We start from the raw sequence: 13,063 nt of genomic DNA, 5'->3' as shown, positions 1-13,063 counted from the left end.
ATATTTGGAATCGTTCATGGGTGTCTTCTAGCCAAATTACTATGATTAAAAACAAATTCTCTAGTTATGTTATACATGTAAATGTTATTCATCAGTTTATAGTGTCTATATTGTATTAAAACTGTTCAGCATTTGGAATTGAAGCACCCCCAACATGAACAATTTTACACATAAGTTTTATTTCGTGCAATAATAATTTCTTCCGAGAAATGTTATACTTTTCTAGCATTTTTTTAAATCGTACAGGTTTCCATGGACCTCTATTTTTATGAAGGATATTGTTGGTGCTACGTGTATTATAACGTCATTAAGAGGGTAAACATGTATTTTTCTTGTTCCAGAGTATCTTCCATTTTTTGAAATTTTACAGGTTAACCTAAACCTCTATTTTTGTATGAAGGACATTGTTGGTTTCTACACCTATTTAACTTCGTTAAGACAGGGGAAAATGTTGTATATTTCTTGTTTATCTATCAATTTGTCAGTATAATCAAAATGTCATTAGTATATCTTTTCAGACTTTTTAAAACAACTTAATAGTATTACAATCATTACGTTTCAGGTGCTTTTAATAATTTTTTGAACCATCTCGACCTATTTATTTTCTCTACGCTTATAGGAATCAAGTCACACATCACTTTAAGGACGAGTCTCAATATTTATGTAAAGCTTTGAATAAATAAAATGCATATGGTAGAATATGATTTTGTCATTTAAATTGTATGTTCTTTCAAATTTGACACTCAGTTTTTCATTAACTTACACAATATCAATATTTTGTGTAGCGCCCTCTGCAACAAAACTCAACTATCCCTTTATGTAATACGTCATTGTCTTGTTCGTTCATTATAATAGGTGACGCGCAAGCTATTGGAATTACCTTCTCCTGATTTCTTGAAAGTCTGTTTGATCGTGTTGGTATTAAAATATCATATTTAGATATATTAGATAGCTTAGACAGATACCGAGATGTGATTGGTCCAGAGCTCGTCACGTGATATCAATTGCGAGGATCCAAATTGTTATATTTTCCTGGTTGGTTATATTTTCCTGGTTGGTTATATTTTACCGGCTGGTGAAAAAAAAAATTCATGAATTTTGTTTTCCCTTGAAATTTTTTTTTCCCCTTTTTCTTTTTTTCCCAAAAAGGCTTTTTGGGGTAAGAATTTTTTTTTTTTTTTTTTTTTTTTTTCCCAAAAAATTTTGATTTTGATTTTTTTTTTGGTGTAAGGATTTTTTTTTTCTTGAACTATCTCAACAGATTATTTTTCCGAAATTTTGATTTTCCGCGTAAAAGAAAAAAAAAAATTCGGGCAAAAAAAATATGGAGCCCCCCCCCCCCCCCACAAAAAAAATCAAGGCTATCTAATATAACAGTTATTGACTGGCAGGGGGTATTTAACATTCTTTGGACCCGAAGGGAGTTATATTTTCCCTCGTGACCATAGTTTCCCTCAGCGCTGCGCGCTTCGGGAAAATATAACCACTTGGGAAATATAACTCCCTTCAGCCGTCCAAATAATGTTATATTACACCCCCTGCCAGTCAATAACTGTATATTATTAGACAGGGATGCAGCTTCTATCAAGTTGTAGCATTACATGTGAATGTTTTGGGGTAAATACATTCAGATACAGATCTGTACATACTTCCCCGGAAATGTCATGTATTGCTCTATATTGTGAACATTCAAGAATATGTTGGTAATGTTGTTATATTTCTTATATATTATATTACTCTTTTATTTTGTGTATGAAAACATGAGTAATGTCTTGCTTATTTTATTAAAAAAACAATATTAATGTGATCAACATTTATTACAAACATGGGTGTATATTTGCATTTATCAACAACTCTGTTTTTATATTTAACGCGTCATATTTGAACGTTCCTTTGAATTATAATAGAACATGTATAACATATTTCACATCCCTTTAAAGACGAGCCTAAATATCTATGTAAAGCTTAGAATGAATAAAATGCATATGGTAGAAGATCTATTAATTTGTTCGTTATTTGTCTACTTGTGTCTTCTTCTTTTTTTTCTCACCCCCCCCCCCCCCTCCCTAGCAAAAGCATCAACAACAACAAATACAAAAGACTCAATATCTATGTAAAGCTTAGAATGAATAAAATGCATATGGTAGAAGATCTATTAATTTGTTCGTTATGTGTCTACTTGTGTCTTCTTCTTCTTTTTTTTTTTTTTTTTTTTTTTTTTTTGGGGGGGGGGGGGGGGGGTCTTTTGTATTTATTGTTGTTGACGCTTTTGCTAGGGAGGGGGGGGGGGGGGGGGGGGTGAGAGGTAGGGAGGTAGGGAGGGAACAGGTGACCTGTGTCCTTTTAAGCCCGATATGGCCTTTAGATTGAATACCCAACAGATGTATGTGGTGTGTGGTATTTGTAGTTAAGGTGTCGTAGTTAAATGGTTGAATCACTTTTTTAAAAAAATTATTAAAGAAAAAAAAGGTTTTATTAAAATAAAAAGTCCGAAGACTAACAATACTATATTCATATTTTATGATATAAAATGCATTAAAACCAGTGGATTAAAAAAAATCAGTAATAAGTTAAAGTAGGAAAAACATCACAAATAATAAAACGCAATCAGTTAAAGCAATAGGCTGGTGACAATAAAGAAGGGAAAACAGAGATGAACAGAATATGTGACAGAAAAGAAAAACAAGAGAAAAAAGCAGAGAGGAAAAAGAAAAAAGAAACTTGAAATTAGAGAAAAAAGAAGAATGAGAATAGGCAAGTAAAAAGAAAAGACCAGCAAAGAATAGGAGACAAGAAGAAAGCTGAGAGAGAGAGAGAGAGAGAGGGGGAGAGAATAAATTTGGAAACACCGCGTTAGTTTGCAACAGGTGGTGGGTATGATAATAGTAATAATAATGAAAATTACATAAACAGACATGATAGATAGGAAACAAAAGTACAAGGACAAATATCCGATATATATATATATATATATATATATATATAGGTAAAAAATAACAAATAGCATAAACCTCTACAAGGTTGCAAGGTAACAAGCATTTAGAAGTTTCAAAATACATAATTAATTGGTTATTCAGTACCAGCAAGATTAAAAATGCACATAATACGAAAGTGTAAAATAATACATTAATCAATACATTAAGTTCACCCGAACACAATTTTTCCGCTTGATTTTGTTTCAAAACTAAAGCAGATAATAAAATCATTCTTATGATTCCAATAATGTCGATTCCTCAATAGGGTTGACATGCATTTATAATACAACAAACACATGCCATACAACGTCATTAGAGCCCAAATATATTAACTATTTGCCACTTTGAAGGACGACCTGAAACAAGAGAGCAAACTATATGTGCAATAGGACCAGCATATCGCACCATTATCATCGTTAATGAAATGAAAAACGACCTATCATATTCCTTTTGTCGTAGGTGTGGTACTAGGGAGTCGTGTTCATACCGGCATTTAATCCCTAGAAAGCTTCTTGTATTGGCTGTAAAGACACGCTGCACGTTGTTTTTTTAAGACTCGTTCAGATGATGCGGTACATCGCCGCAAACACAACAACAAACAATTTTGTTTTTAAAGACGCCAAAAAAGTACAAGTTCACTGAGTTCTCGTTGACATGCATTTAAATTGTAATACACACATTTCAACGGGGTACCTGTGAACTTGTACTTTTTCCTGGGTTTCAAGAAACGATGTGCTATAGGAATTGTCGCCGCAGCAAATGGGGGGAACACCGTGGCAAGAAACGCAAATCTTGTCCATACGACATTTGAATGTCGGATTTCCAAACTAAGCCAACATCGTATGGACAGTATTATAGATGTATATATGTGTTGAGACGAAACAAATGAGGAATAATACAACAGCTGTTCTAACTTCGCTCAACAACATATGGCAAGGGGTCATTGATATGTGCCATTGTTTTAGCACAGATATTAGCAGGAACGCGGACTACAATTGCCTGTATTCGCTGTTCATGTCTGCTATACTGATCGTGTACACTTCTGCAGGTACTGGCCTTTCAATTTCTATTTTCTGGGCGTTTGGAATGTGTTTAGTTTTCTTGTGGTAAGTTGAAAGTTCTTGGATACATAGGTGATTAATTTTCTTGCTTTCTAATCATTAGTGCCGATTGGTACTTTAACCGAATTTTATGATCCGTGTTATAAATATGCGACCGACCCAAATCGATGAAACAGAAATCAAACAATAGTCTACGGCTACGCCATGGTATAAGACCGCCATTATTTTAGTACATGCAGTGTTGAATTCGTCAGGTTCATTATGTTGATATCAATGGCAAAAGGTTCATTATAATTTGTTATATATCTAATATAAGTATTTGTAGATGATATTTCTTTCTTTATACCCGTCACCGATGACGTATTTCGTATTTAGAGTGGGGCGTAGACACCGATTCGGTTGCCCTGCTTAGCCAGCCATAGCTGGGGGAGGGGAGAGGCAACTAAGAGCATAACAAGAAATGAGTCAATGTTTAATGTAATCAGAAAAGGCCATGAAAATCCGCAAGGACTGCAAAGTTGACATTTGTTACCAATATACAATTGTCGTGATAATATTATTATCAAATGTAATGCACATATCTTTTTAAAAAGTGCCTCGTTACACATTATTTTATTTGCCTGTTACGAATAATTGTATTTCATAAGCCAGAGAGCGAATTGCATGCATTGATTGTTGTTAGGTAGGACAAATTTATGGATTGTCCTACGGTAATAACAATTAATGTATTGTATTCGCATTCTGACCATTGAAATGCAGGAATTCATAAAAGGTGAATTAAATAGAATTATGCATAACAAATTAATAATATTACGAAAGTTATGTAGTATTTAGCACTCTCGATGCCCCCAGTAATGGCGGTAATTGGCATTTCAATGCACGTTCAGCTATCCAAATCAGTGTGTCGGACAATATCTAGCTCATTCCTTCAGTTTACCATCTTCGATGCCGCCAGGAGACAGTATGTCATTCATGTGCTTGACTGGATCTTCCTTGCAGATACGTAGACAAAATATTCCTGTCTAGCCTTAAACTAACAGGCCACTTTCAAATGGAAATATGCTTTTGAATGATAATTACGTTTCGCTACCACTCGCCTGATAATATGAGAAGTACACAGTGCTTAACTTCACAGGAGGCAAGCTAAAGGAAATGGAGCAAAATTTCCTAAAATATTAATCAAAATTACTCGATTGGGCATGTGTGGGCACTAAACTGACATAGAACATCATACATCATAGATTATAGATTTTCGCACGGATTTACAATGATTATTTTTGCACGCATGAATTTTTCTACAAATCAGACATGAATGTTATTTTGAAATAGTCAAATTTGTCATTGACTGCTTTTTTCATGAAGCTACACCTACGACCTACCTATCAATAGAAAATGTACTTTGTACTCCCAAAGACAATTCTATTGTATCATAATTTGTCCTTCACTACTGCATTCACCAAAGTGACGCGAAAGAGAAAGAGTGCGACGCTCAGAAAATGGTGATTGAGTAATTGTGCAGGAGCTAATATTTCGTTTTCATGACCCCCCCCCCTCTTACTCTCCTTCTCTGTACATTTCTGTATACCTTCATTTATTTAGTGTACATGTACAAAAGCTAGATAAAGTTGCAAATATCCAATAGCATTTAATTTAAAGAGAAATCCAAATTATAACAGAAAGTAACTCTAAAAGACAGCTGCTGTCTGATTTTTCTGCTGCAGAAAAATCAGAGAAGCAGACTGGTTTAAACGAAATCTTGACAAAACATAAGAAAGTAATGAGTTGTAATTACTACACGTATGGAAACTTTAAATTGGCAGAAAAAATAATAAAGTAATGCGTTGTAATCACTACACGCATAGGGACTTTAAATTGGCTGAATCAGTAAGGTAACTGTGATGTAGTGCCGGACAACTTTCCCTTTTGTTCCAACATATATATATTTTGAGGAGTACCCCAAGGGTGAATGCACTTGGGAGAAAAACACATGTTATTTTTTTAATATTGTACTCGACAAACAATCTCCTGAACAAAATTGCTACTTTGAGAAAATCAATGTTAAAGAAGTGGGACGGTTTCCTGCTCCATAGATAACAACTAATTATAGCCTGAACAATCCAGGTCTCTGCTGTATATAACGCAAATGTAATACCTTAGTCACATATGCGGACTGACACCAGACCGGATAAAAAGTAACATTACCTCCACATTGTCCAATGGTCAATCATCGGTCGGTTTGGAATCGGTGTGGAGTCGTTTTTAGCGGTATGACTCGGGCATGATATCTTAGTCACAAGAACTAAACCGATACCAGACCGACTACAGAACGAATAAAAAGAAATATTACCTCCATATTGTCCGATGACCGTACATCGGTCGGTTGGAGGCGGTTTGGAATCGGTGTGAAGTCGGTCTAGAGTCGGTGTGGAGTAAGCGGTATGACTCGGGCATATTACCTTAGTCAGAAGAACGAGACCGATACCAGACCGACTACAGAACGAATAAAAAGAAATATTACCTCCATATTGTCCGATGACCAAACATCGGTCGGTTGGAGGCGGTTTGGAATCGGTGTAGAGTCGATGTGGAGTCGTGTAAGCGGTATGACTCGGGCATGAAACCGCAGTTACAAGAACGAGACCGAAACTAGATCGACGACAGACCGAATAAAAAGTAACATTACCTCCATATTGTCCGGTGGTCAAACATCGGTCGGTTTGGAATCGATGTGGAATCGGTCTGTAGTCGGTCTAGAGTTGGTGTGTGTAAGCGGTATGACTCGGGCATAATACCTTAGTCAGAAGAACGAGACCGATACCAGACCAACTACAGACCGAATAAAAAGTAACATTACCTCCATATTGTCCCATGGTCAAACATCGGTCGGTTTGAAATCGATGTGGAATCGGTCTGTAGTCGGTCTAAAGTTGGTGTGTGTAAGCGGTATGACTCGGGCATGAAACCGCAGTTACAAGAACGAGACCGAAACTAGATCGACGACAGACCGAATAAAAAGTAACATTACCTCCATATTGTCCGATGGTCAAACATCGGTCGGTTTGGAGTCGGTGTGAAATCGGTGTAAAGTCGATGTGGAGTCGTGTAAGTGGTATGACTCGGGCATGAAACCGCAGTAACAAGAACGAGACCGAAACTAGATCGACTACAGACCGAATAAAATGTAACATTACCTCCATATTGTCCCATGGTCAAACATCGGTCGGTTTGGAATCGATGTGGAATCGGTCTGTAGTCGGTCTAGAGTTGGTGTGTGTAAGCGGTATGACTCGGGCATGATACCGCAGTTACAAGAACGAGACCGAAACTAGATCGACGACAGACCGAATAAAAAGTAACATTACCTCCATATTGTCCGATGGTCAAACATCGGTCGGTTTGGAGTCGGTGTGAAATCGGTGTAAAGTCGATGTGGAGTCGTGTAAGTGGTATGACTCGGGCATGAAACCGCAGTAACAAGAACGAGACCGAAACTAGATCGACTACAGACCGAATAAAATGTAACATTACCTCCATATTGTCCCATGGTCAAACATCGGTCGGTTTGGAATCGATGTGGAATCGGTCTGTAGTCGGTCTAGAGTTGGTGTGTGTAAGCGGTATGACTCGGGCATGATACCGCAGTTTTTTTTTTTTTTTTTTTTTTTTTTTTTTTTTTTTCTTTTCTCTCTTGAAACAAATTATAATCATAGTACAAATTACAATCATCATAACTCTCACTGCAAATGTGATGACATTATAAATCAGTATAAATTTTTGTCTTACAAACGGCTTCAAAAGAAACTTACATAGTTAGTTCCTATACATCATATTTGAAACAAAAATTCATATTTTCAAAGAAAACATATGCAGTTGTATAATCCAATTTTTTTTTTTTTTAACAATGTAGCAACTTATACTTCTTTTTATACTGTTGTCCTGAGAGAAAAGTTTTCTCTTTTTGTTAACCCTACCCTACCCGACCTCTCCCTTATCCCCATTCCCCCCCCCCCCCCCCCTCTTAACCGGTGGACGACTGGCTCTGGGTTCCAATTGTTTGTCTAATACTCAGGTTTTCCCATTTAGAAAAATGAATAGTGAGAGTTCCCCTCATTGCTGCCAATTTCCTTTCTTCTACTTTATCCCCTATTATACTATTCTTTATTTCATTAAAAGAGGGTGGTTTTTTAAGTTCTCTATTTCTATAAATCAGATATTTAACAAGAATTAAAACATGATTCATTAATTGATATTTTCCTTTATTTCTCTCCTCTTTCCCATACAGAATTTCCTCCAAACTACAGTTATGTATTTCAAAGTCTAAAAATCTCGTGCACATTTCCCACACTGATTGTGCAAATTCACAAGTATAGAATAAATGTTTATATGTTTCTTCATCTTTTTCGCAAAATGAGCATAAGTTAGTCGAGACAAGACCAAAACGGAAGAGGTGATGGTTTGTATATAATATATTATGTATAAGTTTGAACTGAAACTCTCTTAATCGACTGTTAAGTGTACACTGTCTTAGTCTTAAAAATATGTTTTCTATTTCCTTACAGGAAAAACCATAGTTCCTTCCAATTCTCTCAAAAACCAAAGGTTTAAAATCATCTTTCTTTATTAATTGTACATAAATTTGTTTTGATTTTAAATCAGCTATATTAGTTGTTTTCTTCCCCAAAGTGAAATCAGTTCCAGAATTATTTTTTTTTTCTCCCTTTCCAAAAATATTTTTCCAACAAACTGGTAAACAGGTATAAAAGTGCTTGATCTTTTCAATTTCATTTACTTCAACACCTAAATCGATAAAATGCCTGTCACTTTTTAGTTTACCATCGTTTTCCAGAATATGTTTTAATTTGTAAATTCCTTTGTCATACAACCTCTTATCGTATATACAACTTCCTTTATATCGAATAAGTTTATTATTAAAAATTACCACATCACCAATGTCTATACTCCTTATATGTCTCGTATTCACCCAATCTTCTAATAAATCCTTATAAAATTGTGGAGCTGTCACTTTTAATAAACTTGGTATATAGTCACATGAAAATATCAAATCTCCACCCACGTGTTCAGTGACAAAGTTAAAATATTGTTTCCATTTCATGTCTTCATCTTTGTTTAGAAGTTTTTGAATCCACATAATTCGCTGCGATTTAACTTGTGCAGAAAAATTTAACATCTTTAACCCCCCTTGGTTATAGTCTAAGAACATGGTGTTTCTATTGATTTTATCTGTTTTTCCTTTCCATATGAAATCAAAAGTTAATTCATCCAGTGAATCATAAACCCATTTTGGAACAGGAGTAAGTGACGCCCGATAAAGAACTTTAGAATAAATGTGCACTTTCAATAGTTGAATCTTACCCATAAGTGTTAAATCCCTTTGCTTCCAAAAATTTAAAAGTGTTTTTATTTTACTTAAGATTTCTTTATAATTTAGATCTTCTTTCTTGTGTTCATCGAGGGAAAAGAAAATCCCTAAAACCTTAAGAAAGTCAACTATTTCGCCAAAAGCAAAATCACAATCTAAACGTTGACATGAACCTAACCTTAATATTTTAGTCTTGTCGTTGTTTATTTTCAGTCCAGAAATTTTTTCGAAATCTGCAAATAATACTTTTAACCTATTAATTGATTTTTTATTGCGAACAAAAATTGTCATATCATCCGCATAAAGTACTAGTTTAGTTTCCTTATCTCCAAAATTAATTCCGTCCACCAATTTATCTATTCGTAATTTGTGTGCCATTACTTCAATACACAAGATAAAGAGGTACGGAGAAAGAGGGTCTCCCTGTCTTACTCCCCTTTCTACTTTGAAATAACCAGTGGACCCTCCTTCATTTAATACACAACTTAGAGTGTTCATGTATAAAACTTTAACCCACTTTTGAAAGGACGGACCGAAACCAAATGACGACAGAACTTTTTGAAGAAATTGATGTGAAATTGAGTCAAAAGCTTTTTCGAAGTCTACAGCTAACAAAAAACCAGATAAATTGTAACGGGATGTATGAAAAATAATATCATCTATAATGCGAATGGCCTCACCAATATTCCTCCCTTTCATGTAGCCCACCTGATCTCCCATAATGATCTCATTTAATACTTTCTTGATTCGCTTAGCCAAAATTTTTGTTAAGATTTTATAATCGACATTAAGAAGGGAAATGGGTCTATAATTTTTCAGTGAAAAGGGATCTTTCCCATCTTTAGCGATTAACGTAATTACAGCTTGTTTTTGAGACGATGCTAATTCTCCTAATCTATATGCTTCATTCAAGGCATCTTTAACTAAATCTCCAATATTCGGCCAAAAGGTACGATAAAATTCTGAAGAAAAACCGTCATTTCCAGGTGATTTGTTCTGTTTTAATTCTTTTAAGATTTCTAGGCATTCTTTATTACTTATAGATCCTTCACAGTATTCTCGAGATTTTTCAGTCAATTTCGGTAAACCTTGAAAGAAACTATTATAACAATTATCCGAGCACTCGTACTCTACTTTACTGTACAACATGCTGTAAAACTTCCGGATTTCTTCAGTTATCCTTTTTTCATCGCAGCAAATAGCACCATCTGAGGTTTTAATTTTTTTAATAGTACTCTTTCTTTTGTTATTTTGCATTAATTGATTGAAATAACGCGAATCCCTTTCTCCGCTTTCGTACCACGAGGCTCGTGATCGAATCCTAATTCCTTCATTTACATAGCTATAAACTTCCTTTAATTTCTTTTTTGTATTTTCCAATTTTTCTAAAGTATCTGCATTAGTGCTTTCCGTCAATTGTTGTTCTAAACATTGTATTTCTTTTTCTAAATCTGTTCTTATTGTTCTTCTTTGATCAGCCAATTTTTTTGAAAATTTTTGTGTAAAGCTCCGAATTTTCATTTTTAAAAAATCCCATAACAACCTTTTGTCTTTTATTTTAGTTTGCAATTCGTTTTTTAATTGACAAATTTTCTTTTTTAACTCTCTAACATAATCTTCATTTTCACATAAACTATTATTGAATTTCCAATATGACCCTTTTCTTCCATTCGTTTTATTGACTGTTTTGTCAAATAAACGTAAAAATATTGAATGATGATCAGGGGCAACAGATGGAATTATATCGCACTTCATAACCATTTCCTCTAGACATTCTGATATTATCCAGTAATCTAGTCTACTTTGCATAAAGGGATTGTTTTGCGTATAAGTGAATTGCCTTTTTAAAGAATGCCTACATCTCCAAATATCCAAAAGCTGCAAATCTTCCATGAATTTTTCAAATTCTCGATTAAATCTTTTCGAAATCCTGTTTAAAGATTTCCCGTTATAATCAAATTCAATGTCCCTAATCATGTTAAAATCACCACCTATTATAACCGGGTAGTTATCTTTATTTAACTTAGCCAGATTATTGCGTAATTTTCGAAGAAATTGCAATTGATCACTCTCAAAATTTCTTGTTGGAAAATACACATTGCCTAAAATCAACCTAACACCTTGAAACTTACAGTCTATAAAAATATATCTACCCTCACTGTCTTTTAAGACTTGCAATATCTCAATATCTATCCTCGGCGCAATCAAAACGAGAACTCCTTTACTGTGATTAGAACCATGACTAAAGTAAGTAGAACCCTCCCACATTGAAGCCCACTTGTCCTCACAATCGCTAGTACTAAATGTTTCTTGTAGGAAAACAATGTCCGCCCCTTTATCTTTACACCAGAAAAATATGCGTTCCCTTTTATCTCTGTCCCTGATCCCTTTCACGTTGAGGGAGAACAATTTACAATTAATCAGAACATCCATAACCTATCACACACAAGAAAATTTAACCCAGTCCCAGAGCCAATCCCCCACCTTAAAGGACCCCACGAAAAGCAAGAACGAAACCCCGTCATCTGGGAAAGAAACTGATACATGTAAGGCATGCAATATTGCAGCTCCCCCGCCCCACCCCTCCCACTCTAAACATTTCTATTTGAAGGTAACATTCCCGAAAATAAGGCTATAAAGGATTATGTACCCTCTCCACATTGAAGGTGCTATAATAGCCTGACTTACAGAATACACAAAATAAATGCTTCCTTGCAATTATAAAAAAAAAAAACATGTCATGTACGAAAATCTTTGAAGGCTCTTGAATCTATTAATCACAAATTGATTAAGTATTCAGGAGTAAATTACATTTCAATAATCAACATATAAAAAGGGAACATCCTTCATAATCACAGGGTTGTAAACCAGTATCTTCCCATATAATAGCTTAACTACCAAGTAAATACCAACATGAGAAACATGCAGCTGGTAAGTACACCTGGGAACAACCAATACTCTCCGAAGCTACATCTTATCTTCTCTTATTAAGGAGTGATGCATTTCACCAACAGTCTCACAATAATAACTACAGACCCTTGGAATTTGCATGCATATAAAAATAAAAAAATTTAAACAAAAAGATGACATTCTTGAGACGCATGTAGTTCGAAGCTTAAATACTTCTCAAACATAAGGAAATTTGACCTGGCAACAGCCCTGAAAAAAAAATGAAGCAATTATTTGACTAAGAATAAGAGTTATCCATTTACATTTACAAGAACGAGAACAAGATCCATTTGCAGTTACAAGAACGAGACCGATTCCAGACCGGCTACAGACCAAATAAAAAGTAACATTACCTCCATACTGTACGATGGCCAAGCATCGGTCGGTATGGAGTCGGTGTGGAGTGGGTGTGCAGTCGGTCTAGAGTCGGTGTGGAGTAGTGTAAGCGGTTTGACTCAGGCGTGAAACAGCAGTTACAAGAACGAGACCGAAACCAGACCGACTACAGACCGAATAAAATGTAACATTACCTCCATATTAACCCATGCATGGTCAAACATCGGTCGGTTTGGAATCGATGTGGAATCGGTCTGTAGTCGGTCTAGAGTTGGTGTGTGTAAGCGGTATGACTCGGGCATGATACCGCAGTTACAAGAACGAGACCGGTTTGGCGGTTTGACTCGGGTATGATACCCAAG

Source organism: Strongylocentrotus purpuratus, unplaced genomic scaffold, assembly GCF_000002235.5.
Source record: "Strongylocentrotus purpuratus isolate Spur 01 unplaced genomic scaffold, Spur_5.0 spur5_contig_816, whole genome shotgun sequence".
Taxonomy (NCBI): Eukaryota; Metazoa; Echinodermata; class Echinoidea; order Camarodonta; family Strongylocentrotidae; genus Strongylocentrotus; species Strongylocentrotus purpuratus.
This window is presented reverse-complemented; position numbering follows the sequence as displayed.